This window comes from Magnolia sinica, chromosome 10, assembly GCF_029962835.1.
Source record: "Magnolia sinica isolate HGM2019 chromosome 10, MsV1, whole genome shotgun sequence".
Taxonomy (NCBI): domain Eukaryota; kingdom Viridiplantae; phylum Streptophyta; class Magnoliopsida; order Magnoliales; family Magnoliaceae; genus Magnolia; species Magnolia sinica.
The window spans coordinates 56336624-56349186 of record NC_080582.1 but is presented as its reverse complement, the minus strand read 5'-3'; positions in this window follow the sequence as shown (position 1 = coordinate 56349186).

Below are 12563 nucleotides of genomic sequence, written 5' to 3'. Positions count from 1 at the left end.
TAATTACTCTTAATGCAAATCATCTACGACCACAATACTTAGAATTGATCTAATAGTGGAAATCTTAACAATAGAAGAAAAAGATTTCAGTAGAGTCAATACTTGCCTTCTATTGGAAACCTTTGACAACCAACTTAACATTGAATCGCTTAGTACTGTCACACTCTTCCTTCAATATGTAAACCCACTTGTTATGCAAAACTGCATTTCCCTTGGGTAACTAGACCAAGTCCTATGTCTGGTTTAATATCATAGAATCCCTCTCATCATCCATGGCCTGTTCCCACTTGTTCCTAGCCTCAACCTATAAATCATTTTTATAACATTCCTATTCACCATTATCAATTAACAACAAATAATATAGAGAAAGAGAATAACATACTATGGGTTTAGTGACCCTACATGATCTCCTCATAGGAATAGAGGTATGAGGTTTTTCCTCTATATTTTCCTCCTGGGGCCTTAAAATATCCTTGTCATATATTTCATCAAGCTCTACAAACTTAGTATGCTTATTTTTCTCTTCTTCTTGTTACAACTTATGTGTATGCATGACGGTTTCATTGAATACTAAATCCTTGCTCCTAATGATTTTTCAATTTTCAGCATCCCAAAATTGATAACCAAAATCATTAAGGCCATATCCATTGAATGTTTGCCCATTTGGACTTAGGATCAAACTTAGTCCTATTTTCATAATCGATATGGACATAAGAGATACAACCAAATACTCTTAAATTGGACAAGTTTACCTTTTTTCTAGTCATGCTTCTCTGGTAATCCACCATACAAAAAAACTAAGGTTCCTCCGTTAATCAAGTAAGTTGTAATATTTAAGGCATCTGCCTACAACTATTTAGGCAATCCAGCATGGATTCTCATGCTCCTTCCCCGCTCTAGAATAGTTCTATTCATGTGCTCAACTACACCATTCTGTTGTGGCGTTGTTGGAGTTATTTTTTATCTCTTGATTTTATTAACTGCATAATACTCTTTAAACTTGTTGTTGCGGTACTCTCTCTCATTATCTGATCTAAGACATTTCAGCTTTAGACCTGTTTCATTCTCAATTAAAGCTTTTAATTTCTTAAACACATCAAATACTTTTGATTTATGCTTCAAAAAATAAATCTATAATTTTCAACTAGCATTATCAATAAAGATAACAAAATAAAGAGATCCACCGAGAGAGGATATCTTAGTTAGTCCCCATACATCGATATGAACCAGTTCCAATTTTAGAGTCCTAACCTTCGAAAAGCTGCCATTCCCCTATTTACTATAGATATAATCTTCAGAAAAGTCCATGTCAATATATTCTAGCATTGGTAGCCTCACATTTGAAAGTAGAACCTTCATCCCCTTTTCACTCATGTGCCCAAGTCTGTGATGCTATATACACATATCTACCCCTGATGATGCAATTGCATTTGAACTATTAAAAGGGGAAGTCAAGTAATGAGTGCCTTCTTTCTTACCCTGAGCAATTACCAGTCTCATTCATGATTTTCCACAAATCAATAGTAAAGGTCGTCATGTGTTTATAATTTGTAAGCTGGCCAACCGAGATCAAATTCATGATAATAGTCTCATTCATGATTTGGAGTATGCCTGACATCTTTCAGCTTCAATACTATCCTATCCAATTGGCTTATCTGAACGTTTGCTTTTCCAACATTAGAGCAGGAGTTCATCATCTCCTAGATAGACTTTCCTTAGATTACCTTACATATAATTATAAAGAAACCATAATCTATTACCCAAGAATCATTATGAGTATCGAAAGACAGAATTAGGGCATTAGAAATACTTTCTTTTGAAATGTTTATAGAATATTAACCTCCTCCATTATTGTTTTCTTACTGTTTCTTCGGAGCTTTACAGTCACTCTTCATGTGCCCATTTTTGTTGTAATTTCAACAACCACCACCCTTTCCTTACGCAGGCTTGGATGATCTGTTCTTCTTCAATCTCGATAGACCATGATTTTTATTTCCATTGTTTGGTGCTCTTTCGTTTTCTTCAACATTCAAAACATTCTCCGGTGTTTCACTTGAATATCCCGAGGCTTTCTTCCAAGATTCCTCACTTAGAATAATGTTTACAACATCATCATCATTCAACTTCGCTAATCTAGTTGAATTGCTCAAGGCTACCACCAAACTGTCACGACTATCTGGTAACACTGATAAGATCAGAAGAGCCTTGATTTTATCATCAAAATTAAGGCCTTCAAAGTCTAACTAACTTGTAACTGTGTTGAACTTATTGAGATGCTCAGCCACTTTTTTACATCAGACATCTTCATATTGAACAATCTCTTCATTATAAAAACCTTATTGGAAGCAACGATTTTTTCGTACATCCTTGGTAGGGTTGCCACCAGATCCTCCATGGTCTTCTCCTTCAAGATGTTGAATACAACAGATGTCATAAGAGAAAGTTGAATTGTTCACAAAGCCTTTCTGTCGAGCACCTCCCAGTCGATATTGGATATCTTCTCTGCTTTCTTCAATTTCCTCTAAGAGGAAGATAGAGATCCTTATAATAAAGGTAATCTTCTAAAATTCGAAGTTCGAACTATCAAACTTTTCAATTCTCACATTTCATTTTTCCCACATTACTCCCACTCGAACCAAGAGCTCTGATACTAGTTCTTAGGAGAAAGATCCCTTCTTGATCACACACAAAGCAATATCAAAATCAAAAGAAAACATAAAAAGGGCAAACCACAACATAGAGATTTACGTTGTTCCCTTTCAGCACATACATGGATTCACGCCAATTCACTATGCTTAAAGACAAAAAATAAAAAAAAATAAAACGACTCTTAATACAGTGACGATTCTCTTTTTCTCTCATAATAAAATATATATTACCCTAAACGAACTAGGGTTTACATAAAATTTCATGTGAAATTATGAAATTGTCATCGACCCGTGAAAGTGATGGCTAGATAAGCAGTATACTTCTGATGAACAGGCTCCACAGATCTTATCAAGGTGTCACGCCCCAAACTCGGAAACCGGGCTCACAAAATTTTCGATCGCCGAATTCGGCGCCGACAGCCTCCATAGTACCCCATTCTCGGCTCCCGGCACCCATACACAAGGTTCCGATCCTGAGATGCTACAAGGAGGATTTATAATCATCAGTCTAATTCGTAGTGAGCGAAACCACAAGCATAACCCACAAACAATAACCACAAGAATACCATCACAAAATCCACTATGATAAAAAACTTTTAAGTACAATGCGTCTGAAAGGAAATATAAGATAATGCAAATAACGGAAACTCCAAAAGCTCGACTGCACGCTCCAACTCTGACGAGGCTACGGCTGCTTCCTGGCGTCACCTGCACGCATCAATCGTGCATAAGCTTATAGAATGATTAGAGGGTGGTGTAAGTGTGTGCGCAATATAAGCATGCTCAGATTGCAAGGTCAGAGTAATGTGAAAACATGGTGATGAGTACATGAATGTAATCAGTCGTACCAAGGCTATGCGGTGCAAGATATGATTGTTATCGGCCATAACACGGCCATGCGATGCGAGATGCAACTTAAGCATGCCAATCCTCATCATATATCAGTACAGTTCTCATTTTAGATAATCACTGGAGTTTAGTACACTCTAAGTGGCACTACCGCTCTCCTAGCCGCACAGTCCAAGTGAGCGTAAAAAACCTCACTATCCGCCTAGCCAATAGTCTGCCAATACCTATCTGGCATGTCGATAGCAGACCCATTCACGAGCTGGTCAAACTCAACCTATTATTGCTCCTTACCCTCGAGCGAGTAAGGTCACACCCATTTTTAACCGACCACGACACAGTGGAAGACGCGGTCTCCTGGTATTCGGCCCTCGTGCGCTCATATATCCACTCGGTCTCGACGTTGGAGTCATCCTCTAGTACCATCGGGTTTAGGGATTTTCACCCATGGACATCTATGGCGCCCCGATGCTTAGTAACAATATTTTCGGTATCCAATCCAGCCACCCACGATGTGTCTGTGGAGGCTATGGCCCTGATGTCGCTAAGGCATACAATAATCACACAATGCAAGTGCATGAATTATACTTTCAGACATGCAACAATCCTGCGCGTACTGAGTGCTCATGTACTGCATCTCCGCCTATCAGGGAGTTTATAAACAATCTTCCCGAACGCATGTGCTATGATCAGTAACTCCTCACATCAGGCATACAAATGATGCGTATGATCATGAATCATGGATCTATACTAAGCATGTTATGTGATGATGAGCTCTGTTCATAACGAAGATGGGCCTAAACGGCCTACGCACTGCAAGTATGGGCCTATTAATGGGCCCTAGGGAGAGTGACAATGCGGACATTTAACCGACATCATCCTTACAATGTGGGCCTCTAACCATCATTGTTCCCAAGGCACTACCCGTTATAAACATCATTATATACACCACGAAGGAATCACGCATTGTAATGGACCTAATTGCGCCCCATTGGGCCTTAAATACATCCATTGGGCCGTATCATATGGGCCTTATATTCATCAAGTGGGCCGTATCAATGGGCTGCACCAATGGGCCTTACGTACATTGTAATGGGCCATAACCCATGGGCCTTGCATACATCACAATGGCCTCACCACATGGGTCTTATATATATATATATATATATATATATATATATATTAAGGTGGGCCTCAACAAGGGCCACCAATACATCAAGATGGGCTTCAACAATGGGCCTTAAATTATCTCCAAAATGGTTGGACGGTTTGGATGAAACACACGCATCATGATGGATCCCATAGGGATGGAAAGGATGGTCGGCATAGATGAAGTACATAACTTATGGTGGGGCCCACACTAATGGAAAGTGTGTATTATAATACATGCCTTAGTGGGTCCCATGTGGGGCCCACCATAATGTTTATTTTCCATCCAGCCCTTTAATAAGATCACACAGACCTGGGGGCCCACGGTAATGTTTATATGACATCCAAACTGTTCATAAGGTCACTCAGACCTAGGGCCCACTGTATTGTTTATATGACATCTAAACTGTTCATGAGGTCACATGGACCAGGGGCCCATGGTGATGTTCATTGCCATATAAACTATTCATAAGGTCATGTGGACATGGGGCCCGCCATAACGTTTATTTTTCATCCAATCCGTGGACAAGGCCACATAAACTTGGGGCCCACCGAAATGATTATATGCCATCCAAACGGTTGATAAGGTCACTGGGACCTGAATGGATAGGAAAAACAAATTTCATATTGATCCAAGACTTCTGCAATGTCTAAAAGGGGCCTCAATGGCAACCGTTCAATCACCCCTGATTCTTATGATGTGGGCCACCTGAGCCATGTATGTGGCTGATTTTGGGAGGGGGGACCCGCTGCACTAAGGGGACCACCAATGCACGGCGTGGATACTCTACACACATCATGGTGGGGCCCACAATTGGGACCTGTGGTCCCTGCCCACTAGCGTCCACGTGTCAGTGGCAGCAGCAGGCGCTGCTGCCTTGATTAATTTTTTCTAAAACCGTTTTCTTGCAGTTTTTCATAGGTGGGGAGTGTCATGGAGTATATCAATGGTAGGAACACTGTTTCCTATACCATGGCCCGCCAGGAAACTAGATTAACCTCATTTTTTTTTGGCTCAACGCCTAAAATGATCTGAGGAAGAGGATGGATGGCCTGGATTAAGTACATGCATCAAGGTGGGGCCTACATGTGCAGCACACCCCAAGCTTAGTACACCCTAACATCAGTTCACACTTTACTGTTAGCCACATCACGCCCACGACTGCACGTCCAGCGTCCCTAGATGCTGGACAGTGTTGATACAACACATGCATCATGGTGGGTCCCACATGTACGTGGCCCACCACCATGCATATATATATGCATAGTATTAATATAAAATAAATATAATATATTATATATAGCATGTGGGACTTTCCACAATCCCAAAAATGGATGATGGATTTCGCCTAAAATGTGGTGGGCCACACCATTGATGAATGGAGTGGATTTGACGTGATTTGGTGGGGCCCACTTCATTCTAGGTAGAGGAGAGAGAGAGAGAGAGAGAGAGAGAGATACGGTGATAGAGAGGAGGGACCCCGCCACTATGGGCCCTCCATTGATACAACACATACATCAAGTGGGTCCCACAACAAGTGGGCCCTTAAGGTTGAAATAAACAATGGATTACCCACCTCTAGGCCTTCTCCTTGCTCCCTTAGGCTCCTAAGCTCCTTGCCTTCAACTTTGATGGAGGTTGATGGGGTTTTGATGGGGGGGATGAGAGATGAGAGGGTAGGAAAAGTGAGCCACACTTGGCTTTGGGAGAGAGGGAGCTTGGACGTATGGTGCTTGTTCCTTGGGAGAGGTTTTTGAGAAATGAGGAAGAGAGAGAAGTGATGGGTGAAAAGGATGGATGAGGTGTGATGGGTGATGGGTGGAGTGATGGGTTGTAAGAAAGGGATGGGTGGAGAGAGAGAGAGAAAATTGACTTTGGGTAGCTTGTGTAAGAGAGAGGTAAGGATAGGGTATGGGTTGTTGTAATCGGGGTATGGAGTGACTTGACTTATACTTGACATGAGTGATTGATTGATTGATTGGACGTTTTGTAGAGATTCCCTCAAAATTTACAACGCGCGGCGTTTTCTTCGAATTGAACACAAGCCCACATCTTCTGACCTGGGCATCAGTTCGGTGCACAAGTCGAGGCATTAGAACCGCGGTGACGGCGCGGTCGCTATGATACAAGTTTTGGTTTGAGCCGACTTCAGTATGCGGGACCTAGTTTAGGATAATGGGCAAACATAGAATTCGACCAGAAGGACCGGGGAAGTTCACGGAATGGTACGGACTATGATATGGGTCTTACAACTCTCTCCTCCAAATAAAAATTTCATCCTCGAAATTTGCACGATCATTGCAAGTAAACATAACTCATAATAGAAGAGGAAGTAAGGCATCGTCATATAAATATCGGAGAGAACATACAAGATACAACATACAATCAATCATCAAAGAGATGTGGATAGCGCTCTCGAATCTCGGCCTCGCGCTCCCAAGACACCTCATCAACGGAATGGTAATCCCACTAAACCTTCACTAAGGGAATGACCTTGGTCCGGAGGACCTGCTCCTTCCGATCAAGGATACGAACTGACTGCTCAATGTAAGAAGCGTCCTCATGAACCTCCAACGGCTGCCAATCAATAACTGGAACGATGTCTGACCCACACTTCCTCAGCATAGAGACATGGAAAACGTTGTGGACGCTAGATAACTGAGATGGAAAGGCAAATCGATAGGCCACAGCGCTAATGCGCTCAATGATCTCAAAAGGTTATATGAATCTTGGGGCAAGCTTGCCCTTCGCTCCAAATCAAACTACGCCCTTCATGGGCGAGACCTTGAGATACATGTGGTCCCCTACATCAAACTCCAAGGGACGACGCCGGTGATCAGCAAAACTCTTCTGCCGGCTCTGAGCTGTGCGCATCCTCTGCTTGATGATATCGATAACCTCTGACGTCTGTTGCACAAGCTCAGGACCTAGGAGACGCCGCTCTCCGACCTCAGTCCAACAACTCGGAGATCTGCACGGTCTGCCATACAATGCCTCAAAAGGGGTCATGCCAATAGTCGCTTGATAGCTGTTGTTGTATGTGAACTCAGTCAATCGTAGATGCTCATCCCAGCTACCCCCGAAGTCAATCACGCAGGCCCGAAGCATATCCTCAAGGATCTTGTTGACCCTCTCGGTCTGGCCATCGGTCTATGGATGGTACGTGGTACTGAGCTGCAAATCAATGCCCATAGCTCTCTGAAAGCTCCTCTAAAACTGAGACGTGAACCTCGGATCTCGGTCAGAAATGATCGAGACTGGTACACCGTGCAGTCTCACAATCTCCTTGATGAATAACCTCGCAAGCCGGTCCAGAGGCCAAGTCGCACGAATCGCAAGAAAATGTGCCGACTTCATTAGACGATCGACGACAACCCAGATGGCGTCATGACCGCGCTGAGTCCTCGGCAAACCCATAATGAAATCTATAAATATGTGCTCCCACTTCCATGTCGAGACACTCAACGACTGCAATAGACCAGGGGGTCTCTGATGATCGGCATTGACACGCTGGCATGTGTCACACTCGGCCACAAAACTGGCAATCTGACCCTTCATCCCTGCCCAAAAATACTGTTGCCTCATATCACGGTACATCCTTATTGAGCCAAGATGGATAGAAAACCGCGATTGATGTGCCTCGGTCATAAGATCTCTCCTCAACTCAGGAATATCCGGGACACATAATTGACTTCTGAAGCGAAGTCCACCATCAGCACCAATCGACCAATCTGTCTAACTCTCAGATGCTGCCTCTGCTTAATAATCCCATAACGACTCATCTGTCTGCTGAACTTCGATTACCCTTGTGACAAGAGAGGGTTGAATCTACAGGCTCGATAGCTGAACAATAGAAGACTGCAGACCAAAATCAAAGCTATACTCTGCTATATCCTTCAGCATCCTCCACTCCTGAATCATCATATGTGCTACCAATCCTATGGCTGACGAATGGGGGCATCTACCACCACGTTCGCCTTGCCTGGGTGGTACTGGAGGTCAAAATCATAGTCCTTCAGAAGCTCCATTCAGCGTCTGTCTCATGTTCAGCTCGGACTGAGAGAATAGATACTTCAAGCTCTTGTGGTCGGAGAAGAGCTCAAACCTAACCCTATAGAGATAGTGTCTCCACACCTTTAGTGCAAAGACGACTGCGGCCAGCTCCAAATCATGCGTGGGGTAGTTCAGCTCATGGACCTTGAGCTGAAGAGACGCGAAGGCTACAAGCCTACCGTGCTGCATCAAGACAGCACTTAAACCGATACGTGAGGTATCGATAAATATAATAAATCCATCACTCCCAGAGGGAAGAGTGAGGACAAGAGTGGATGTCAGACGGTCCTTCAGCTCCATAAATGCTCGCTCACAGGCGTCACTCCAAATAAACTCTGTACCCTTCCGAGTCAACCTAGTTAACGAGGCTGCAATATGGGAGAAGCCCTCAATGAAACGGCGATAGTCTCCCGCTAAACCAAGGAAACTGCGGATCTCAGACGCAGTCGTGGGCTGACCCTACTGACGCACTGCCTCAACCTTTAAGGGGTCTACTATGACACCCTCCTTCGTCACCACGTGACCAAGGAATCTCACCTCCTCCTACCAGAACTCGCACTCTCCAGCTTCACATATAGCTGGTGGGCATGGAGGGTCTGCAAAGTGATCTCCAGATGCTGCATATGGTCCTCACGGGTCCTCGAATATATTAGAATGTCGTCGATGAAGACCACCACAAACTGATCGAGATATGGACAGAAGACCTCGTTCATCAACTGCATGAAGACCGCGGGTGCATTGGTCAGTCCGAAGGACATGACCTGAAACACAAAATGACCGTAACATGTCCTGAAAGCAGTCTTCGGGATGTCCTCCTCTCGGACACGAATTTGATGATAACCAGAACGCAGGTCAATCTTCAAAAAGAACTGTGCACCCTGCAGCTGGTTAAATAAATCGTCTATCCTCGGGAGCGGGTACTTGTTCTTGATTGTGACCTAGTTAAACTCGCGGTAATCCACACAGAGCCTCAACGAGCTATCCTTCTTCCTAACGAAGAGTACCAGCGCCCCCCAAGGTAAACTGCTCGGACGAATGAATCCCAACTCTCACAACTCATCCAACTGTCACTGCAGCTCTCGCAACTCCATCGGTGCCATACGGTACGGGGCCTTCGAGATAGACGCGGTACCAGACATAAGATCTATCTGGAACTCAATATGACGGCGAGCTGGCAAACCCACAATCTCCTGAAACACGTCGAGAAAATCACAGACCACCGACAATTGATCGATACACAAGGTAACGGACTCCTCGACTGTGCAGGACATCAAACAAGACAATGGCTCTCCTCGGGACTCGGTGACGAACTGAATTGTGGCAAGCTGGGTATAAAGAATGTGACGGTCCTTGCAGAAAAATCCAACACGGTGTGGTACTTGGCAAGCCTATCCATGCCTAAGATGACGTCGAAATCTGACAACGGCAGCACAAATAAATCGGTGGGCAAAAAGATATCACCGACTAGAACCGGGTAAGATGAACAGAAATAGCCCAATACTGTGGTCTTCCCCAAGGGTGTCGACATGGTCAACCCCTCGTGAGTAGACTCTGTCGGCAATCCAGTCGAATGATAAAAATTCTCAGACATGAATGAATGCGATGCACCGGAATCAAACAGTACACGTGCGATACATGCAGAGACGGAAAGAATACCCTCAATGACTCCTCTAGATGACTGCGGATCCTGCTGAGCCGCGTAGAACCTAGCCTGAGCTGGCTGGGGAGGTGCCTGTCCCCTCTGAGGTCCCTGGTGCTGTTGCTGCCTCTGCGGTGGCCTGTAATGCTGTCTCTGCTACTGCTGGGACCTCGGCGACTGAGGTGGCTGCGATCGCTGCTGATGGGGTCGCTGCTGCTGAGGTCGCTGCTGTGCTGGAGGCTGCTGTGGCCCTCTCGACTGCTGCAGATGAGGGCGAGGGCACTCAGATAGGCGGTGCCCTGTCCCACCGCATCCAAAATAGGTCCTTACAAATGGCTGCTAGGGTGGCGCTGGAGATGCTGCTGGTGCTCTAGCAGGTGGGTGGCTCCTATACCTCTGTGGCCGTCGATGCTGCTGGGAGCTACTAGAGGGGGCCTGCCTCTTCCGATTCTGACCCCTCCTTTGATCTCAGTCGCTCTGTGAGCCGGCCCATTCAATCTCATAAATCTGGGCCCTCCGCACTACTGCCTGAAAAGTTAGGAGCTTGTGCCCAATTACACGGCCTCGAAGAACGTAACGTAAGCCGTTCTCAAAACGGCGGGCCTTCCGCCCCTCATCATTAACCATATATGGGCGAACCTCGATAGCGCCACAAAACGGGCCGCGTAGTGTGCCATAGTCATATCCCCCTGCACCAGAGTCTCAAACTCTAGTGCTCTCTGACGTCGAATGTTGTCAGGGAAGTACTGCTCCTTGAATGGGTCGATAAAGTTCTCCCATGTCCAGACATAATCAAATCCTGCAACACAGGTAACAGAGGTCCACCAGTGCTAGGCCTCACCCTAGAAAAGAAATACTGCCAACAGGACTCACTGTTCGGTCGTATATGCCATAGTATTGAAGATCTTCTCCACATTGGAGCGCCATCTCTTGGCTGCAGTCGGATCTGGCTCGCCCTAGAAACGCGGAGGATTAAGCTGTCTGAACTCTCGAAGAAGGGCACTCGCGCAGTCCTGCTAGGCTTGGGCTAGAGAAACAACTGGGCACTTGCCCTACCCTTGAAGCACAGTAGATATAGCCTGCAACATCTGTTGTAGCTGCGAGGCACTTACAGGCACGGTCGGATCCGCACCGGCATCAAGTGGAGGAACATCATCCTCAAGCAAGGGAGCAGGGATCTCTGGCGGTGGAACGGGAGGTGCAGGTGGTAAAGCTAGAGCCTCAGGTGGTGGAGCGGGGTGCGCTCGGGTCGCTCTCCTGGGCGGCATGTCCTATAGGAAGAATAAGGACGCTAATCAACCTCGAGAATCACACGTTAGAGAATTCAATCGAAAGGTTTCGCACTCAAAACCTAATCGCCCCAACTCATAGCGAACATGTGATGTTGTTCTCGGTTATTCCCAAGTTATGCTCTGATACCAACTTCTGTCACTCCCCAAACTCTGAAACCGGGCTCACAAAATTTTCGATCACCGAATCCGGCACCGACAGCCCCCATAGTACCCTATTCTCAGCTCCCGGCACCCATATACCAGGTTCCGATCCTGGGATGCTACAAGGAGGATTTATAATCATCAGTTTGATTTGTAGAGAGTGAAACCACAAGCGTAACCCACGAACAATAACCATAAGAACACCATCACAAAATCCACTATAATAAAAAAACTTTTAAGTACAATGCGTCCGAAAGAAAATACAAGATAATGCAAATAACGGAAACTCTAAAAGCTCGACTGGACGCTCCAACTCTGACGAGGCTACGGCTGCGTCCTGGTGTCACCTGCACGCATCAATCATGCATAAGCTTATAAAAAGATTAGAGGGTGGTGTAAGTGTGTGCACAATATAAGCGTACTCAGAATGCAAGGTTAGAGTAATGTGGAATCATAGTGATGAGTACATGAATGCAATCAGCCGTACCAAGGCTATGCAGTGCAAGATATGAATGCTATTGGCTATAACACGGCCATGCGATGCGAGATGCAACTCAAGCATGCCAATCCTCATCATATATCAGTACAATTCTCATTCTGGATAATCACCGGGGTTTAGTACACTCCAAGTGGCACTTCCGCACTCCTAGCCGCACAGTCCAAGTGAGCGTAAGAAATCTCACTATCCGCCTGGCCAATAGTCTACCAATACCTATCCGGCATGTCGATAGCGGACCCATTCAGGAGCTGGTCAAACTCAGCCTATTATTGCCCCCTACCCTCGTGTGCTCATA